This window comes from Pinus tabuliformis, chromosome 1_2 (assembly GCF_031772625.1).
Source record: "Pinus tabuliformis cultivar Carrire ecotype Pingquan chromosome 1_2, CPIR1, whole genome shotgun sequence".
NCBI classification, from domain to species: Eukaryota; Viridiplantae; Streptophyta; class Pinopsida; order Pinales; family Pinaceae; genus Pinus; species Pinus tabuliformis.
In genome coordinates this window covers 726,922,391-726,945,381 of record NC_142298.1, presented here as the reverse complement: position 1 = coordinate 726,945,381, position 22,991 = coordinate 726,922,391, and positions in this window count along the sequence as shown.

The window sequence follows — 22,991 nt, the reverse complement described above, 5'->3', positions numbered from 1 at the left end:
TTGACATATCAAACTAAATCTCAAAAGGGGAAAGTTATATTGGAAAGAGGCCTCACAAGTCTGAGAAGGAAAATAACCATGTTGGTTCCAAGGGGAGGAACATTTGAGAAGAAATTGTCCTCACTGACATAAAAAGAAGGGGGATATCCCTTGCAAACCACATGGACATGAATAAGTAATGCAAGATGTTGAAAAGGAGGAGGGGGATATCCTCAAGCTTCATAATATATGGATACACATATTGAATAGGAAATTCCCCTATGAGTTACTTGAAGAGATTTGAGACTTCAAGGTTGTTGAGAACCTTTGGCTTAGTCTCAGACTAATATATGTGTGTGTGTGTGTGTGCATGTATGATGCGCTGAACTCTAAGGCTCATGGGAATTAAATCAATTTTTGGGACTTCCTTATTTTAATGTTTATTTAATGTGTTTTTAATCTGTTCGACTCATGGATTGTTTATTTCCTTGATTGATAGATTGTGTATGGCCATGTTGTTTCGTTGAATTTTGTTTATGATTGTTGTGGTGAATTTAATTTTTTTATTGTTTCCATTATTTTTTTTTTATTTCCTTGTGACTTTTGTGCTTGGGGTCTTAGGAAAAATTCATTGTGTGTGGCAGAGAAGCCACAAAGCTCTAATAAGAAAGTTGAGGAATCCCTACACATAAATAGAGAGCATGAAAAAAATGAGAAAATTAGAGCTTGGGTGGTGGGTTGGGAAAGATCATCACTTGTGTATGTTGGAGAATCACTCCTAAATATGAAAGTAAGTAGGAATCAAATCATGTTGTTGGAGGCCGAAAATTTCTGATTTTTTTTTATATTGTTGATGCTAGGGACCACACATGATAGAGAATGTCATGGAAGAGAATTATTCAATGTGCAGTACTAAATATTGGGGCAAAAGAGATGTTTCATAGGGAAGGATTGCATGAAGGAGACAACAATGTCAAGATGGTGAGGACACGTGCAAATAATAACAGTTATGATTTTGAATGAATGGAAAAGGAGAAGAATGTTTCCTTGGTGGGAAAATTTGGAAGATATTTGCAAAAGGGAGGAAGTCAATGGAGTGGTGACAAACTAGAAGTAGATATTTTTGATAGATGGTTAAATGGTGTGTGACAACTGGGGAGAATTTGTCAGAAAATATCCCAAATGATTAGCTAGTGTGGAGGAAAACTGGAAGAGTGGGGAATTAGGCCGAATAATGACTAAGATATGAAAAATCAATAAGAGGACTCGTCATAGAAAGTTTTAGGGTTGGGACGAAGAAGAAGGAAGAACTTCTAAGAGCATGTCTTTTGTTACAGTCATCCTAAATGTTTTTTGTATGTGTTTGTAGTTAATCTTCATCATCTGTGTAGGGAAATTAGTTTTTGGTGGAGTCTATCAAGTTTGTGCATTATAATGATGGTTGTTCCCTATGTAATTTTTTACTGTTGGTGACCCAATTTCTAAATGGCTTCTACTATAGCGAATTGCACCTTTATGCTTTATAATGAAGTAGTGAAAAGAACACTTTATTGCCTCCTTTATATTGGCATACGAATGTGATTTATTATTGCTATTACTCTATGTTTGTTTATTAATTTTTTAGTGGTATAATCTTCAACCCGTATCTCTTAACCTATTGAATGTCTAAGAGAGTCAATATATGATAAGTTTTGTGTAAATCATCTTCAGGATTCATATTGCATTAGGTTTGTTATTATGATCGATGTTTCAAACCAGCAACAGTGGTTCATCATCAGGATGAGAAAGACTTATGGAACACTGGTCTATTATTTAGATCAATAAAAAGATGTTTGAGATTCATAGCCGACATTAATATTAAGGATTATTACTTTAATTTTTAAATTAAAGTTTTATTATTATTTTTTAATTCCATTAAACTCATTATAAATTTAATTAATAAAAACTTTTATTATTAAATTATAATTCATTCAATTTGATATTTATTATAATTAGTTTTTATTCTTAATTATAAATTTAATTGATAAAAACTTTTATTAATTAAATTATAATCCATTTAATTGATCTTTATTATAATTACTTTTTATTCTTAATTATAAATGTAATTATTAAGTTGAAACTTTTACTGTCAAATTATAATTCATTAGGATAATAGTTATTTTTAATTATAATTGACTTTTATTATTTTTATTTCAAAATTTATTAAGATTAATTATAAATATGGTTATTAAAGTAAAATTAAAATTAAAATCTAGTTATTAAATTAGTTATTGTAGTTTGAACTTTATATGATTTTGATTATTAGATTAATATTTTTTAATTAAATTAAAGTTTGATTAAAGTTTTTTATTGTCATTAATTATGAATATGATTATTAAGTATTAAAATAGTTATACTTATTAAAGGTTTTTCGAGGGGGAAATTGTATGATTTAATACTTATTTAGAATTGATGTTTAAGTGATAATGAATTATTGTGTTGAGATTCATTTAATTAATAATTGATAAGTAATAATTAGATGTTTAAGAAATTATTTGTCCTAGGGATATGATGTCAAATGAATGGTTAATGAAATGTGTAATTTTAATTAGGGAGGGGTTAGAGTGGACGATAAAGTTGGAATCCAATTCTCACTTATGGTCCATCCGTCGTCTCTATTGAGGTTATTAGGGTGCTTGCTGATTTCTATGGCTTCTCTGAATTTCCTTATGAAGTAGTGATCACTTCTGGCTAAGACGCAGGTATTTTCAATACAAATTTGATGCTTGGTTTTATTAGAATGTTCTGCTAAAGTTGATGATTTGGATCGATTATGTTTAATGTCAGCTGAGTTTTCCTAGATTCTTGTGTTAAAGGATCTACCAGTTTCACCTACATAGGGATTGCCACATGAGCAAGGAATTAAATAGACACCCTTATGGCACTTAGGATCAATTCTATCTTTAATTAGATTGAGGCAACTTCAGATGGTGTTTAAAGGTTTGAAGGTGGTTAAAACCATGTTCTTTTTTAGGATGCATGAGATTTTATCAATAGTCCCGAGAATGTAAAGGAGGTTAACTTTACCTATAATATTGTCAAAATTTTTATTATTCTTAGGTCTAGTGTTTGCTTTTCTTATGTCTTTAATAGCTTGACGTTTGTTGAATCCATTTTTTAGGAAAACTTTTATAAGGTGTTCTTTTTCTTTTTCTGGGTGTTCCTTGTCAGAGATTCTTACAGCCCTAGTGGCTAAGGTGTTGAGGACTCCTTGGGTTGGGTGATGATGCAAGGCAGCATGTAAATATTGTTCATTATGAGTCTTTTTTCTATACACCTGGTGAGATATGGAGCCATCGTCATTCCTAGTGATGAGGATATCAAGGCAGGGGAGGCTATTGTTGACCTCAACTTCCATAGTGAATTTAATGGAGGAGGATAAACTATTTAGGTGTTGTTTGAAGGTTTCTAGGGTTTCTCTTCCATGAGGCCATATGATAAATGTGCCATCGACATATCTTTTCAACAATTTAGGTTCAGGGGTGAAGTTCATGAGGGATTTGGCTTCAAAGTCTTCCATGAATAAATTGGTAATAACGGGGGGCAAAGGAGACCCCATGGAAACTCCACATGTTTGTTCATAAATATCCCCTATAAAGTTGAAGAAGGTGGATCTTAGGCAAATTTCAATTAGCTTTGATGTGTCAAGATCCATTAGTTTGCAGATAAATTCCATGGCATCATTAATAGGGATATTGGTATATAGAGAGGTGACGTCAAAACTAACTAAAATGTCATTTTGATCAAGTTTGATGTTCTTAATTTCTTCAATGTGTTGGGTAGAATCTCTGACAAAAGAATCAGAGTTTCCCACTAGAGGTTTCAATTTTTTGGCCAGGTGCTTTGCTAGATGGTATGTGGGCCCATTAATAGTGTTTACTATACATCTAAGAGGGATGCCTTCCTTGTGAATTTTTGGAGCTCCATAGATTCTGGGTGTGTATGTATTGTTAACTAGGAGATTTTTGTTGTCTTGTATCTTACTTGTTTTGATTAAGTTGCATACCTTTTTGGATATTGTGTTTAATGGGTTTTTATTGAGTTTTCTGTAGCAACCACTATTGTTTAGATGATCTAGCATTTTTGCTTTGTAGTCACTTTTGTTCATGATGACAGTGGCTCCTCCTTTGTCTGCTTTCAACACCACAACATCAGGGTTGGAGTTCAAAGATTTGAGAGCCAGATACTCATGTTTGCTGATGTTACTTTTAGGAGGTTTAGATTTCCTAAGGGTGATAGAACAATCTTGTCTGATTTGCTCCTTTATGGTATCAGGAAGGTCTTTAATGCCATATTCAATGTTGCAAAGAATGTCTTCAACAGGGATCTTACAAGGGGTGATAGAGAAATTTAAACATTTTCTTAATAAGTTGAGGATATGTTCACTTAGTTGGAGGTTAGATAGATTGATAACCAGATTTTTGTTGTTATTCTTAGGGTTGTTGTTATTGTAAATGTATGAAATAGGTTTAGTATTATTCGGGTGCTTTGAAGGGGTTGTGTCAATTGTGTTTGTGTTATTAGGTGGAGAATCGTAAGTGTTGTTTTCCATAAAAGTATCAATAAGGGCAATACATTTATTTAATGAATTAATAGATTGACTATAATGGTCGTCTTGAAAATGGTTAGTTATGATGTGGGAAGAAATCAGTTTGGTTTTAGTGGTGGAAGTTTCATGGTTCGATTGTGAGGAAAGAGAGTTGTTGAGTTGCATGGGAGAGGGGATCGGAATGTTAGATCTGGGATATGATAAATTTTATCAAGTTAATTCTATATTTTTTGAATGGTGAGTTGCTTGGCTAATGTCAAAGAAAGTGTTGAGAGGAATAAGATGTTTCTAGTATAATATTGTTTTAGGTAATAAACGACGTGCTAACTAGCAAGTGTAAGAACCACACAGTGTGAGATCCCATAATTACTACCATGTGTATTGTTGATAGGTGTTTGAAGTCTCGCACTTTAAGTCGACATCCTAGTGTTGCACAACTTTAGTAATCCCATTTGACCATGGAAACTTGGTTCCAACAATCGCCTATAGCACCTTGGGTGATACTTCATCCACTTTTTGGGTGATGTAGAAAGGGCCAGTGTTGAGTAGGTTTGTTGACCCACTGTGCAATAAATCTTGGGTCAAATGGTTTCGTTTCTGGGATAGGGATGAATGTATGGTGGGATTTTTCTATGATAGAGATGTGGAAACCATGGAATCCCACCAAGGAAGAGATTACTTGGTGGCTTAAGTGAAAGGAGCAAAAATTTGAAGCAAAATAAGCTGAAGATAAAAGATTAAGCATGGATAAATGGTTACAGAAGTATGTGTTTACTTAACTCCATGAAACTTTCTTTGGGTAATTCCCAAATATTTTAACCTAGTGGGTTTAGAATTTGAAGGATAATAATTTTACTTATGACTGTAAGGGACTAAGAAAATAGACTCTAAAGGAGCTACATTGGTTGCAAGCAATCTAAGTATTAAAAATTCATGTTTTGTAGATTTCTAGTTTGAAAGTGTGTTCGAAGGTTATATTGTTGAATTCACAAGATAGGTGGCAATATCCTATAGCGAAACATATAGGAAGTTATTGAAGGGATCACGAGGCATATTTATATGGTAACTACCATTATCTATTAAGATGCTACTATGTGACCATGGAGTTCTTCTCTTTGAGTCAGACAACATGAGTGGCTAAACCACCCATGCACTAGGCCACAATGGGGAAGAACCGAGAGGTGTTATTAAAGAAGATGAAGGAGTAAGGGTGGGAAAACTATGGTCGAGGTTCATAGTAAGTACGTGACTGTGGAGGTGAGAAAGAAGATACAGTATGGAACTAGATAGTTTTGAGTGTGGCACCATAAAAAGTGGACAAAGGTTTTGATATAGTGACACAAGAGGAGGCTAGTCAACATTGATGCCTGCCACTAGGAGAATCACAAGGAGAGGGGCGAGGAAGGATCATTAGAGGACAAGGAGTAGTGTAAGTGACCAAAGTTACGAGGGAATATAGTTCAATACCTCACACATTGAGGTAGAGGAAGAAGAGTATCTCAATCCATGTAGCATGGAGTCCTTGGACCCGAGACAACAGAGCCATACCATGCCCAGTGTCAGACCCATGACCCCACATGCTTCTACAAATATAGAGGCAAGTACTCAACATACTATAACAAATAATGTAGATGGTAATTATATTAAAGGGGGAGGAGGTACCAGCGGTAGTGGAGTCTATCAAGTAGTAGGTGGAGTGTCATAAGGTGCTTAAGTTCAGTTTGGTGTGCAAACAAGTGTACAATTTTTAAGTGGTTCAACAAGTGTGACTAGAAGTACTTTGTGGGGAAGTATTGTGCCATGAGCAATGGTAGGTGTAGAGTTAAGGATGCCTATGTTCCATGGTGTTGGGAATTATGACCTAGAACAAAACTTGTTTGTTTGTGAGGTTCTTTAGATAGAAAAGTTGTTCCAAGACGAGGTGATGAAAATTGCGTAGTTGGAATCCACTTTCAGATATCATGCATTAACGAGGTACATGAAATTTAATAGTACGTACCCAAAAAGAAAGAGTATGAAGTTGAATAATATCAAGTTAGATTTTATTAGGGAGTTTCAAAAGCCAAATTCTTAATCTCAATGTATTACCGAGCTAAAGGATATCAAGCAAGGTTCAAGCAAGTTCATGTGGAATTTTGTCTAGCGATTTAAGATTCTAGAGGATAGGTTGTTGTTTGAGATTCTAGATACACAACATAAGGAGTGGTTCACCACTAGACTACTGCCACATATGAGGATACCTTTGACGTAACAACAAATCATCTTACAATCAAAATCATTAGAGCTCGTGCTGAAGTTTGAAGCTTCGCTAGCGGGGAATGAAGAGAATAATGTATGGCACAAGTATAGTAACAACTAGTTGTGATGAACGTTTAAATATAAGACCTAACCGAAGGGAAAGATAAACAAGAGGAAGTGTGGTGTAATTTTTTCCGAATGGAAGGTCACCACTGACATGATTGCAAGCGAATGATAGAATATATGGTGACTGATGTAGTTAATCCACTTGTGCAAGGTAGAGGGTTGTGATTTTAAGTTTGTCGAGTACAGGATCACACCCTACAGAACTTCCCAATGATGCAAAAGTATGGGGTGACTTACCACACTTTACTTTATGATTTTTGTAAATCAATGGGCATGATATCCACGATTTTCACACATTGGAATTGATGCGTGAATAAAAGTTTGATTTATTTAGGGTGCAGGGACCTAAAGTTACTAAATTTGTGACAATAGGCTTCAGTCAACCAAGATATAATTAGACCGGAAAATACAATCAACCTAGATGAGTACAAGGACTAGACGCTGGGGGTTTAGGGGGTTGGCTCGATGAAGAGGAGGATTTGGAAGAGGTTGGGGAGTGATTGTTTGCTAAAATTGTGGTGAGCAAAGACACCTTATATGGTATTTCCCTAATCCCTTCTATACATGTACATATTATAGGGTGATGGACCATTCAACTAATAATTTCCCACAAATGATTTCTAAATGGAAAGAGAAGAATGAGAAAAATGTACAAAGAATAGCAACAAAGCCCCATAAATCCTAAGAATGGGTTGAGACGGTAACCTGAGGAGGTGTCAGAATAGGAGAAAATGCTACAAAGACCATAGTGGGTTAGAATGGCACCTTAACCTCCTTTGATGTTTGGCCTTGTTCAAGAGAAAGCAACCTACAAATAAAATTGTAGGGAGATGGTTGCCACATAATGGGATAGAGCAAACATAGTTCGAGAAGTAGCAATGTAGACTATATATGATGACATTGCCTATAAGGAGCACATGAACAGAATATATTCTTTCCATAACTTGATAAAAAGTTGCCTTGAGCTAGTGAATAATGAATGACCATTGAGAAATTTAGGACATTTGTAGAACACTGTACCAAGGACACCGAAGTAACTACCATGCAAACATCATTGCACACAATAAATTAGGTAGCATGCAAGAAGAGAACAAGAAAGTGATTTTGATTTGGCACATAAGTTGGAGAATATGAAATGGACAACATCATATTAGACTTGGGTTCTGACATGAATATTTTACTAAAAATTACATGGGAAATTATGGGGAAGTCGAAGCTAACCTGGTCTCCGATTAATTAAAGATTAGTGAATTAGCATCGTATTTTCCACATTGTAGATTAACAGGTGTACCAATAGACTTTTATGGAGTTATAAGTACTACTTCCTTCAAAGTTATAGAGATCATTGGTGACATCAATCCGTACCCTACTTAATTAGGGATTGATTGGGATTTCAACAATCATGTAACTATTGACCTAAAGAAGAGACAAATGATCATCAAAGCTGGGGATATTCAAGTTACAACACCTCTGGCCTACATGAAAGAGACCAATAAATTGAGTTGGTTAAAAGTGAATTGAGTAGAGAATAATTAGATAATATTTACAATGTGACAGCGCGTCGGGAGGATTATGTGAACCCTATTGTTGATGGAGTGTTAAGTTTGCATATTGTTGGATCTTGCACTTATGACTCATAAGAGGCGGTCAAAAACTGACAAGATAGATTGCATGAGGTAAACACTTGGAGGTGCGCACGCATCATCAGGGTAGTGAATTAGGTAGGAACCAAGGTGCATAACCCACCCTACTTTGATGGATTTTCTAAAGTGATAATTTTTATGTAGGAAATCAATAATAAAATACCTATGTAGGTAAGGATTCCCATGTTGTATGTTGCATTATGTGTAACCCCAACCAAATGGAGGAATCTGCACAAGCACTAAGTTTTCATATGGTAGAAATGATGTGCGTCATGTTTGGGACCAATTTTGGGGCCCCTAGGGAGAATTATTAAGGCATGGAGTCCCAGAGGACACACTTAAAGTGATGTGTCATGACATGGATTAGAGAATGTGTGGCACAATAGGAATGGGTACACATGTTTGTATATAAACCAAACACTATTCCCATGAACTAGTATATTGAACTTCAAGTGCGTAGAGGGACAAAGGACTGGAATAAGATAACGTAGAGATTTAAAGATACCTTTAGTTTTGAGGTATAGGAACCAATACTCGACGAGGATTTGAAGGTACTGTGGAATATTTTTTTTATGAATGGAGACTCCATAGTGCTAAAAGATATATCAATGTGTCCTACGCATAAGCATTGGTAGAAAAAATAGCAGTTCATGGAATGTTATAACATAACAAAACTAGGAGAGTATGATGATGATCCCAAGAACATACAGATCCCAAATACTGAAGGGAAGCCTCTGGTAAGTGGACAAGAGTTGCAATCCACCAAGTATGCACAACCCATTAAAACTAGAAAAGTGAACATCATGACAAAGGAAAATCCTTAGATGGAATTTATATGAGATTATTAAGATGATGAAATGGTAGAGAAGGTTGTAGACCTACTGTGGGAGTATCAGTATTTGTTCCCCATCACCTTCGAGGAAATGAAGGGGATTGTTGAAGAACTGGGTGAGATGAGAATTCCACGAAAGCCTGATGGCAATCCTGTAAAGCAGCAACCCTATTAGTTGAATCTGATATACAAACAAAATTTCAAGAAAGAGTTGGATAAAATTGTCAAAGTAGGAATCACTGAGCCTGTGGAAGAGTCCGAGTGGATAAGTCTAATTGTGGTCCATAACAAGAAGACAGGGGAAGCCAAGATCTTTGTATAATTTGAAAAGATAAATGATGTATGCATCAAATGATAGAAATATTTCTACCCTTGTATTTAAGTTTTCGTTCTTTATTAGCATTAAAACGTAATAGTAGTTCTTATGGAATTTACTAGTAGAAGTTATTGGATGAATGTAGAATAAAATTGCACTACATGTCGAAGTAGAATAATATGCAATAGAAGGAATTCCCTACAATTTTATTGTTAGAATAGATATTATGTAGTGTTGGGGGTGGTCTAGTTAAAAAAAATTGTGTGAAGACATTTGATTGATGGGGTTAATATTGGGTAATCTTAGATACATATGATTTATGGCTTACAATAGATTGGTTAAGTTCAAGGCTCAAGCAAGATTTAGGGTCAAAGTAAACAATGTGATGGGAACCATGTGTGAAAGTGAAGGAATGGCCATCCTCAGTATGGAAATGGAAAATTAATTGAACAAAAGTAGCGGATATTATCCCTAAATCCTATTTTGGTAGTAGAAAATGGAACGCAAACCACCCTTTCGACCCATTTGGTATAGAGATGATATGATCACAAGAGGATAGTGTTGAAGTGGACATGATAAAGTGAGAAGTAATGGGTATAACTTTGAAGGGTGGCATGTGCATGCCATCCCTTTGAACTTAATTGGATAATATGTAACACATGTTCCACACAGAGGTGCAGTTGTAATAACCCTAGTTAAAATTCCATGTAATAAATTTAATAAAGGAAAAACAATAACCAAGGTCATGGAACACGTATTCCAAGCTAAGTTTTTGGAAAAACATCCTAGTGTTGGTGTTCATTTGGTTTATTATGGCTAAGGAAAATGGCAAAGGCAAAGGCAAAGGATTTGGGAAGGCATGAGGCATTAATTATCATTTTATTTATGAAAATAGTGGAAATTAGGAGAAAAGGAAAGTGAAAGTTCACAAATTTCATGCGAGGATAAAAATGAAGTAAAATAATGGAAAATTGAAGAAAATAGAGGCCTCATTAATAAAAAGTCTCATGAGGATCAGTTGGCACCTTTTGTCAGTTTAGTTTTGGAGCTCTCTCTACTCTCTCTCTCACTCTTAGACAAAAGCAATCTTGGATCACTCTAGCATTGGATCAAGGAAATCAAAGGAAGGATAAATAAGGAAAAGAGAAGCAAAAATCAAGCAAGGAAGGGTAGGATCAAGAAGCTACAACGAGATTACTTGCAGGTATTGATTTGCATGTGTGATTTCCTTGTTATATTTGGCATGCATGGTACATGCATGTGGGAATTTGGTTCTCTTGTTGTCATTGGCATGGGTTTTTCTAGGTGCGACAATGATTTTCAACCTTTCCTTGCCATTTCTGGATAGCCATGGTGTGCAAGGAAAATTTTAAGGGCTAATATTCATAGGTGGGATAATATTCCATGCTTTTTCAAAAAAAAAAAAATCACCAATTTCCATTTTTCTAAAAATGAATTCGCCCAAATTTTATAGTATAAAATTATTTTACCTTGAAAATCACCAATATTATATATTGTCTAATATAAAATAATTATAAATCTAAACTTTGGACAAAATTATAATCAAACATTTTAAACTTTGGATATTAGGGACTAGTAAGATTCACTGAGGTTGCTCAACTTTAAGATAAACTTCCATCCTTAAAATTTTGTCTGATGGTGTAATAGGTTCCCTTTTATTTGGTTAAGTTGGATTACTAGATGGTTTTGAAACTAAGTGAGGTAGTCTTTGAAGAAGAACACAAGGCCTAGAAATCCCTGCACTAGAGAAGGTGGGATTGCAGTAAAGCCAAGTTTTGTGTATGTCAATGGGCCTAGGAATCCTCTATCGGTGAATGGCAGGATATATGGAAAATCCCAGAGGTGTGTGCCCTTGATCAGGCCTAAGAATCCTCCACTAGTGAATGGTGGGATATATGGGAAATCCTGGAGGGTAGATTCTCGAATAGGCCTAAGAATCCTCGACTAGTAAATGACGAGATATATGGTAAATCCTACATACTAGGAGGCATATGAATTCCTCACAGTGCAGGTGGAAAAATTTGGTGGTATCCATGCTTGTTTAGAGCTTAGTGATCTGGTGGGGATTGCAATAAATCCTGATAAAACTTGGATTTGTTTTGTTGTGATTCCCACATTCATGCTTGGAATATGCTGCGGGTGTGATTGGTTGAAAGAAATATTTGGTTCAGCCAATCTATGGTTGGTTGGTTCAAGGATGTCCCAGACCAGGTTGCCTTATGTGTTCATTAATAATATTTCTTTCCCCTTGGTATTTTATTTGTAAATATACTGGTTCAAATTTGATTTTTATGGTTGTTATATCCTTGTTATTTCTATTGGTTGTATTCTAGTTATGAGTATGTTTTATGATAAAGTTGATGTATGCCTCTCACCATGTTTTGATTTGAAAATGAATGTAAAATGAATATATGACCTAATGATCAGGTGCTCATGTCCTAAGTGTCGTAAAATGCTCAAAATTTAAAGTGCTTATAACTGGTTCAAATTTGAATGACTGGAAAGTACTCATCTTCCCGATTCCGACGCCGCAAACGGTTCAAAAAACGGTCGCCGTATGAAGAAGGTATGGCAAAAAGAAGAATTTGTCCATAACATTAGAAATTTTAATTTTTCAAAAAAAAATAAAAAAAAAAATATTCCGCCTGGCACGAAATCTGAGGAAACCACCAAACATTAAATGTAACTGCAGTTAAGTTGGCGGAATTTTGGCAGGAGTGCCAAATTTGGCGGACCCATCATAATTGGGTGCTCATGTCCTAAGTGTCGTAAAATGCTCAAAATTTAAATTGCTTAGAACTAGTTCAAAGTTGAATGACTGGAAAGTACTCGTCTTCCCGATTCTGACGCCGCAAACGGTTCAAAAAACGGTCACCGTATGAGGAAGTTATGGCAAAAAGAAGAATTTGTCCATAACATTAGAAATTTTAATTTTTCAAAAAAAAAATTAAAAAAGAATATTCCGCCTGGCACGAAATCTGAGGCAACCACCAAAAATTAAATGTAACTGCAGTTAAGTTGGCAGAATTTTGGCAGGAGCGCCAAATTTGGCGGACCCGTCATAATTGGCGGAGCTATCTAGAGTTAACTAAAGTTAGCTGGAGTTTTTCTAGGGAAAAACTGAAGAAACTTTAAATGGCCATAACTCTGGCTAGGAAAGTCGGTTTTGGACGAATATTTTTTTGATTTTGGGTATTTTCGACCTTATGAAGCCATTGCTGTAGGTCTTACAGACGTATGAGGTCATTTGCAGAGGTTTTGGAGCCGTGAAAGTTCTAGGAGCCACGAGGGCCCAGTTTTGTGAAGACTGTATAGGGTTGCAGGTATCCATTGGAGGTGATCCAATAGTCAATCCTGAAGGATTCAAGTGTTCTGAATCCATTTTTACCATCTATTTCTCCTGTAGATGCTTCTATTCAGCTATATTTTCAATTTGAGCATTTAATAAAAACAAGGACAAGCTCGGTTGGAGCTTTGGACCCAGCAGACGTAGCCCTGGAGGGGGTGAACTGCTTTATCAACTTCTTTTGCATTTGTGGTTGATTTATTTTGCAGATCAAATTCGTTTTAATGTGTTAAACAGTAAAAGGAAATAACTCTGCTATGCTTAAATGGGTCATGAACAGCTAGAAATTTCAAGTGTTTTCTTTCTGCAAGACATGGAAATCTTTTAAACATGTTTAATTCTGAATTGAATACCTTGCAAACAAATTTCAAGTAGTTTCAAATTCATATCAAGTTGGTATCAGAGCTCAGGGTTTTGTGCAAAGAACTGCTAACTGTCTTGCAAAGTATTGATGCTTACCAGTTTGAAACTTAAAAGAGGGGAAGGACAGTTGACTAGAGAACAAGAGAATCCTCAGTCAAGGAAGGCCAGAGAGCCATCATCTCCACCTTCAATTTCACCCTCAAGAGTCTCAGTAGAAGCTTCAAGGATGTTTGAACATGAAGGAGAAATTCCTACAGAGGCAGATCCAAGAGAAGAAGAAAGAGTCTTTAGAAAGGCTTTCTTGGACCTCACTGAAATGGTGAGGATATTGTACCAAGAAAGAAATGAGAAATTGGCTGGAGAAGGGTCCAAACATCCACATGAAGGAGTGGGCTCTTTAGGAGGTAAGAAGGATGATGATCATTCCAAGAAAGGACATGGAGGAAATGGTGATCCACCACCCCCATCTTCACCTTCTTCCTCTTCATCCTTGTCTTCTTCTGATCATAAGCATAGATCCTCTGGGAAAAGTCCTTTTTTGAAGCTTGATGTAAAATTCGAATTACCTATGTTTAATGGTGAAGTGAATGCAGAAAATCTTGACAACTGGATTAGGCAGTTGGAAGTTTACTTGAGGATCCAGAATATGCATGATGATGCCACGAAGATTCAGTTGGATTCTTTGAGAATGGATGGAGCAGCATTAGTCTGGTGGGAGGCCAAGACTAAAGAGGGGATCAAGAAATTTGGTAAGGTTACCTTAACATGGCCTGAATTTTTGTTAGCCATTAAAAAACAGTTTTATCCTCTTGATCACATGCAGAAGGCCATTATGAATTGGCAAAATTTCAGACAACTTAAGGGTCAGAGTGTCCAAGACTACACCCAAGAATTCAGGAGAAGAGCTCTCTTGTTAGGGGTAGATTTGCAGACCTAAGAAACCTTGCTGAAATACATCAGTGTCTTACATAGCTACCTTAGACACACCATCTTGATGTTTAACCCTACTAGCCTAGATGAGGTTTGTGTCCAAGCTACCCATTTAGAGGCAAGGGGAAAAAACACATTTGAAGAGGGTAGAAACAAGCCCCCCAAGGGGAAAAACAAAGATAAAACCTCCAAGGGAAAGGGAAAAAAGAATGCATCTATCAAACAGGAGAGTGAGAAAGTGATCTGTAAACATTGTTCTAAACCAGGTCATGAGGAGAAAAACTGTTGGAAATTATATCCTGAAAAAAGACCTCAATTTAACAAATCCAAAGGGAAACAGAAAACTGCTGCTACTACATCTACACCACAAGATTTAGGGGAAGATTCAGGTGATGAAACCAAAATTACAGCCATGGGTTTGAAAAACTTGAAGGAAAAAGAAATTGAAACTCAAGCCAGCACTAGTACCTCAAACTGCCATGTACAAGCTCCTAATGAGGAAGAAAGAATTGAACTGTTTCATGTGAGGGTGATTTCAAAACATACTAAAATTGACACACTTTTTGATAGTGGGTCACAAGCAAACCTTATATAAAAGGACTTGGTCAAGCAGCTTAAACTTGAGACCGTTCCACATCCAAAGCCATATCCACTTGGATGGATTTGCAAGGATGCAAATTTACAAGTTTCAAGAAAGTGCACATTGCGCTTTGCAATTACTGCACATTTTATTGACACAATTGAACTTGATGTGGTACCTTTTGATATAGGAGGAATTGTTTTGGGAAGTCCTTACTTGTTTCATAGGAAAGCTATCTTTCATCGCCATGAAAACAAATATCATTTGTTCAAAGATGGCAAGGAGTTCATTGTTAGAGCTCATCACAAGAAGACAAATATAGCGATGGTGAATGCAGGACAGGTAAAAAGGCTGGTCAATTCAAGTAAGAATTTTGTTCTTCTTATGATTAAGCCCAAGGTTGATGTGAATCATGAGTCATTTGACAATTGTGATCCAAAAATTAAATCAGATCTGTATGATGTAGTTGATACATATCATGAGATGTTTCAGGAGCCTACAAGTTTGCCTCCTAAGAGGGAGATTCAACATTAAATCCATTTGCATCCAGATTGTCCTCTTCCAAACATAGACATGTACCACATGTCTATTATGGAGAATGCTGAAATAAAGAAGCAAATCAAGGACTTGTTGGACAAGGGTTTCATAAGGCCAAGTACTTCGCCATGTGGGTCACCGATTTTATTGATTCCAAAGAAAGATGGCACTTGGCGTATGTGTGTTGATTTCAGGGCCTTGAACAAGATAACGGTAAAGAATCGTTACCCACTCCCAAGGATAGATGATTTGCTAGACCAGCTGAAAGATGCTTGATATTTGACTAAGCTAGACTTGTACAGTGGATATCATCAAGTAAGAATTGAAGAAAGTGACATTTGGAAGACAACCTTTAAAACCAAACAAGGACTCTTTGAGTGGCTTGTGAAGCCGTTTGGTTTGTGCAATGCACCTGCAACTTTCATGCGGGTAATGGATGATGTCTTGCATCCTTTTCTTGATGATTTCATTATTGTCTACTTAGATGACATCTTAATTTTCAGCAAGTCTAGAGAAGATCATGTCATGCATGTTAGAAAAGTACTTGATGTTTTGAAGAAGAATCAGTTATTTCTTAAAATGTCAAAGTGTGAATTTGGAAAGACTTCTTTGGTTTATTTGGGACACATAGTAGGAGGAGGTGCTTTGAGAATTGATCCTGCTAAGATTGAGGCTATTGTGAAGTGGCCTACTCCCAAATCCATAACAGAGGTAAGAAGTTTTTTGGGTGCATCTCAATATTGGAGGAAGTTTATCTCTAACTTCTCTTCTATAGCAGCTCCTATGCATGCAGTGACAAGTGTGAAGCATGCTTTCCAATGGGGAGGCAAGCAGCAAAAAGCTTTCAAATCTTTGAAAGAGAAGATTAGTTGAGCTCCAGTCCTTTCATTACCGGATTTGAGACAGCCATTTGAGATACAAACTGATGCTAGTGATTATGCTATGGGTGCAGTTCTTCTACAGCATGGTAAGCCTATTGCTTTTCATTCTGAAACTTTTAATGGTGCTATTGTAAATTATCCTACATATGATAAGGAGTTGTATGCGTTGGTACAAAGTGTCAAAAAGTGGAAACACTACTTGATGGGCAAAGAAACTGTTATACATACCGACCATGAGCCCTTACAGTACTTGCAATCACAAAGCAAGTTACAACAGTCACGACACTTCAGATGGATGGGCTTCTTGCAACATTTCCATTTGGTAATAAGGTATAAGAAAGGTACTTTGAATAAGGTTGCTGATATGCTTTCAAGGCCTATTATTGGTGTTGTTACTTTACTTAAGAATGATTCCATTGTACATGATAGTTACATAGAACAATATGCATCTGATGATGACTTTAAAGATGTGTATGCTAACTTGAGTAAAGGAAATCATGTAGAAAATGACTATCACATGCATAACAATTTGTTGTTTCATTTGGGCAAGTTGTGTATACCACAGGGGGAGAGGATAAATGTCATAAGAGAAGCTCATTCTTCTCTTATTGCTGGCCATTTTGGTGTGAGCAAAACAATTGCACATCTACAGAGGTATTGCTATTGGCCTCGCATGGTAGATTCTGTTTCAAGGTTCATAAGAGGTTGTTCATTATGTGCTACAAGCAAGCCTAGGAACAGGAAGCTTGGTTTGTATACTCCTTTGCCGGTACCTTCTAAACCATGGGAGAGCATCTCTATGGATTTTGTAGGAGGTTTGCCAAAATCTCGAAAGCAGCATGATTATTGATATGTAGTAGTTGATCGTTTTAGCAAAATGTGTATACTTATGCCTTGTAAGAAAACTATAACTGCTGAAAAAACTGCTGAATTATTTTTTCATCATGTATGGATTCACTTTTGTTTGCCTACTTCCATTATTGGTGACAGGGATTCCAGATTTGTGGGGAATTTTTGGTCCAACCTATGGGAGATGATGAACACAAAGTTGAAGAAAAGTACGGCTTTCCATCCGCAAACAGATGGACAAACCGAAGTTGTGAACAGAACCATTGTGCATCTCTTGAGAGGTTATTGCAACAAGCATCCCAAGCTTTGGGATGAACATTTGCACTACATACAACATGCTTACAATCGTGCCAAGCACTCTTCCACAAACACCTCACTGTTTGAAGCTTGTTTTGGTTATTTTCCAAAATCACCTCTTGATTTCATTCTTGAGAAAGATGTTGCCATTGAGGGACATAGTGACATTGACAAAGCTCGTTCATTCATTGAAAGGATTCAGCAAATACATCAGCAAATTCAAGAACAGCTTGAGAAGAGTCAAGGCAAGTACAAGGAAAGACATGACAAGCATAGAGTCGATCACAAGTTTCAGGAAGGAGATGAGGTATGGTTGTACATTAGTAAGGAAAGGATGCAAGGAGAAGGTAAAAAGCTGAAGCCTATTCGTTATGGTCCATTCAAAATCCTCAAGAAGGTTGGAAATAATGCTTTTCAATTAGATTTGCCTTCCTACATGCAAATGTATTCTGTTGTCAATGTGGAGAACTTACGTTTGTATGAACCTCCTTTGATTGCTGATCATGAAAGTGTTGTTCAACTGCCATCTATAGAAGATTTCTCACCAGAATTCTTAGATGAGCTGAAAGAAGATAGAATCCTTGACAGAAGGACACACACTTCAAGAAGGGGCAGTGTAGATTATGTTCAGGTTGGTTTCAAAGGTAGCAAACCGAACAAGGCAAAGTGGATGGAGCTGGACAGAGTGAGGGAGCTGTACCCTCACCTCTTTAACAGGTAGTTGAAGGCTTTTGGGGTCCAAAAGCTTCCCAATGGGGAGGCGTGATCAGGTGCTCATGTCCTAAGTGTCGTAAAATGGTCAAAATTTAAAGTGCCTAGAACTGGTTCAAAGTTGAATTACCGGAAAGTGCTCATCTTTTTGATTCCGGTGCCGCAAACGGTTCAAAAAATGGTCGCCGTATGAGGAAGTTATGGCAAAAAGAAGAATTTGTCCATAACATTAGAAATTTTAATTTTTCAAAAAAAAATTAAAAAAGGAATATTCCACCTGGCACGAAATCCAAGGCAACCACCAAACATTAAATGTAACTGCAGTTAAGTTGGCGGAATTTTGGCAGGAGCGCCAAATTTGGTGGACCCGCCATAATTGGCAGAGCTATCTGGAGTTAACTAAAGTTAGCTGGAGTTTTTGTAGGGAAAAACTGGAGAAACTTTAAATGGCCATAACTTTGGCTAGGAAAGTCGGTTTTGGACGATTTTTTTTTTTATTTTGGGTATTGTCGACCCTCTGAAGCCATTGGTGCACGTCTTATAGCCATCTGAGGTCATTTGTAGAGGTTTTGGAGCCGTGAAAGTTCTAGGAGCCACTAGGGCCCAGTTTTGTGAAGACTGTATAGGGTTGCAGGTATCCATTGGGGGTGATCCAATAGTCAATCCTGAAGGATTCAAGTGTTTTGAATCCATTTTTACCATATATTTCTCCTTTATATGCTTCTATTCAGATATATTTTCAATTTGAGCATTTAATAAAAACAAGGACAAGCCTGGTTGGGAGCTTTAGACCCAGCAGACGTAGCCCTGGAGGGGGTGAACTGCTTTATCAACTTCTTTTGCATTTATGGTTGATTTATTTTGCAGATCAAATTCATTTTAATTTGTTAAACAGTAAAAGGAAATAACTCTGCTATGCTTAAATGGGTCATGAACAGCTGAAAATTTCATGTGTTTTCTTTCTGCAAGACATGGAAATCTTTTAAACATGTTTAATTCTGAATTGAATACCTTGCAAACAAATTTCAAGTAGTTTCAAATTCAGATCACCTAATATATGATAATGCAACTATTGTGATAAATAAATAATGCTTCTTTATGAATCTCAAATAAGTATGAGACTCCTATTCTTAGATATGGTGTTATGACTTGTAGATTACATATTTGTGACATGTTTGACGAAATGCCTGTCATGGATAGTCAAGGTTGATGAGCCCCATAAATCGGTAATTATATGGGCTCATTTGGCCTCCTAACTTAGCTTAATGCAAAATTATCATTAGTTTATTGCATGTTTTTTATTATATTTATGCTAATAGAGTGAGTTGGGTTATTCATTATGCCATGAAGTCTAATGTGTACTTTATGTAGATTTTTTGTCAATTTTGAGACAAAGTCAAAGGTTTAATGAGCATTTGGCAGCCAATATTTGAGGAAGACAAGGGAGAGGATCTATAGAAGGGTGTCCCCCTCATTGATGACTCCCTATATCAAATCCTCCTTCAAAAAGCTCAGACCACAAGCAGCCACATCAATGCATCAAAGAGGCAGCCGAGCAAGTGAAGGTTAACTCTTGTATATCTCAAGTCCTGGGAGCTGAGCCTCCCTAATTTTAAGGGAGCTGTTGGAAGCTCCATTTGTACAAGTAAAGAGGCCTAGGGCCTCATTAGGTTGTTGGATGTTAGTCAAATTTTTTCACTTTTGTTGTAGCCTTTACTCAGCTCATTTCGAGCTTACTTTTGTGGACAATTTCATGTAATGTGACTATTATTTTGATAATGAAGATGAAATATTTTCTGAGCCAGCACTGAGTTACCTCAGAGGGCTAAAGATCTTGGGTTAGGGCCCAACCCAAGCTACCCAACACCTCTTGTTTTGTATTTATATGTTTTGTTGTAGTTTATGAATTGGTTGCAGTTAGATAGATTTCTTTCTTGGTTAGAATAGGTTGCTTTTGGTGATTTACATAGCTATTTCCATTTCAGTTTGCTAAAGTAGGTTAAATAGTGTTAGGAAAAAGATACAAAAAGGCCATCAATAGAGCCTTAACCTCCTTTCCTCCCTTTGGGACCATGAGCTGAGGTCAAGGCCCTCTTGTTGCCGCAAAAACACTGTTTTGCCTTCTCCATGAAATTTCTGGTGTTAAAGTTTGATTTAGAAGTTAATGCTTTGATTCAGATCCATTTTGCCATACTCATTTCTATTTTTGCAATAAATCTCTTTCCATGCTTTCTTTTCCATACATAATTGCTCATCATTTTATTTTCCTAGATTATAATTTAGGTTAACATAAGATACGATTTTGTTTTCTCGTGCAGCAAGTTTCTTTTCTTGCTCAGTTTCAAAGTTTGATTTGCAGATCTCTTGTAGTACACCTCTACTCATCATAAGTCAATAAATCAGCCATCACCAACCCTCTTTGCTACATGTTCCACAGGTCATTCACAGCCCCTCATAAATCTGCCCTAATTTTCTGCACTTTTCTCATAAACTTTCCTCTCGTCCCTTGAACAAATCCAACCATCATTCCCTTCCCTAATCCTCCTTAATGAACCTCAGACACCTTAACACATCCTTCTATCCTTCAGCTATCGTTTCCAACCATTTTCCCACCTTTAAAACCTCTAAAACAGTCCTTGGCATCCTCCTATAGATCCTCCTGTAGACCACCTATAGATCCATTAGAACCTCCTCTAGAAATTCGTGTAGGTGACTTTTTGAAGTCCATTTGCAGGGAGAGCCTCTAGAAGGTTACCGAAGGTCTCATAGGGCCCATCCACACCTCCCTACACCTATGAAAACTCCAAAGTCACCCTCCATCACCACCTAATCGCTGCCACATCCGCAAACAAATAAATTACATGCATGACAATTTCACATAAAATACATAAAAACCCAAAAAAAATATAATTTCTCATTCCCTCCTAGAAATAGATTGAATAGATGTTGTTTACTTCCTAAGTAGGTAATGGCATGCATTGTATAGTTTTTCATCTCTCTTTCTACAAAAGTAGGCTTATTTGGTTAAATAGGGTTTTCTAGGGTTACTTTACATTTCAGTCTTCTTTCCCTTTTTGCAAGTAGGGTAGCCTCTGTAGAGTGAGCTTTCCTCTCTTTCATCACACATAAAGCTTCTTCTGGAAATCATATAAGTTGTCTTGAGCTCCTAGTGATCTTGCACTAGCTGACTAAGTGATAGCCTGCAGTAAGAACTAGTACTTGTCCATACAACACCATCGCTTCCAAGTTTGTTATGAACTACCAGGTTGATAAAAGTAAAGTAGGAAGCCCCAGGAGTTGCAACATTATTGCTGCAATACTAGTGCTCACCACCTTTTAGCACCATTGCCAAGGAAGCATCAGATTATCTTGTGATTACTGCTTTTCTTCTATTTTTCTACTACAACATTCTGCTAAGTAGTTCATTTCAGCAAAATTAGAGTAGTTGTTTGTTTCAATTTATTCATTTCCTTACTTTCCTTTCAATTCTGCAATTTCCATTTCAGCGAAAGTAGATTAGCCCTTTCAATTCTGCAATTTTCATTTCAACAAAAGTAGATTAGTCTTTTCAATTCTGCAATTTTCATTCCAGATTAGTCATTTCCTTTCTTTCATTTCAATTCTGCAATTTCCTTTCAACAAGTTCATTTCAATAGTTGCAATTTGTTTGTTCAATCAATTTCATTTTTGTAGGTACAAGCAGAAAAAAATAAAAAAAATAAAAAAATCACCCAAAAGGATATTTCCTTTCATGCCTCATAGGAATAGAGATAATTTAGGAAAATTCCTACCCAACACCCCCACCACATCAGAAATCCACCCTTCTCTCTTCTTTGGTGGTAGTGATCGAGAAGAACCTTTAGGTGAACAACCAGAGATATTTGAAGAACCCATAGGAGAAGAAGAGGAAGAAAACATACCTCCTGAGACAATGGCTGAAAACAAAAATGCTAGGGGAAATGGAGAAAGAGTAGAGGGTACCTTTCCCATCCAGGAGACCAATAGGGATATTAAAATGAAGAACATAAGCCCTTCAACCCTACCTCACTTCCATGGATTGACTGTAGAAGATCTTGGCACCTTCCTATTTGAGTTTGTTGTTATCTGTCGAACCTATGACTATGCAGAAGATGAGAATAAGTTGAAACTATTTCCTTCTACCCTCAAGGATGCAGCATTGCACTGGTTCATGGGGTTACCTGGAAATAGCATCACAACTTGGGCTTAGGTGCAGCAAGCCTTTAATAACAAATATCGAGAAGACTGTAGATCAAAAGATACCAAGGAAGAAATCTTCCAAATGACTATGGGAAGTGATGAATCCTTGGAAGATTATGAAGAAAGGTTCCAACTTAGTTATAAAAAGGCTAGGTTCACACCTGACCCTGAATCTCTGAAGTTGGTCCTACTAAGAGGAATTCCAGAAGACCTTCTAGACACCGTCCATTTACTAGCTAGGGGAAACATCTACCAACTACCTTATGAAGACATAAAGACAATTTTTAGAAACCATTCTAGGGCAGCCAGAAAGAGAGGTAGGGGGAGTCAACCCACAGCTAGTACCTCCTCATCCAGTTCATCCCTTAAAGTTGAACTTGGAAACATGCTGGAAGACTTCAAGAGTGAGATGCTGCAGACTCTTGCCATGCAAATGGATACCTTGCATATCAAAAGGAGACAAGAGGAAGTAGAGAGGGCTTTGGCTATATTTTGTCCTAGGTGCACCAGAAGGCATCCTAAGAATGAATGCCTAT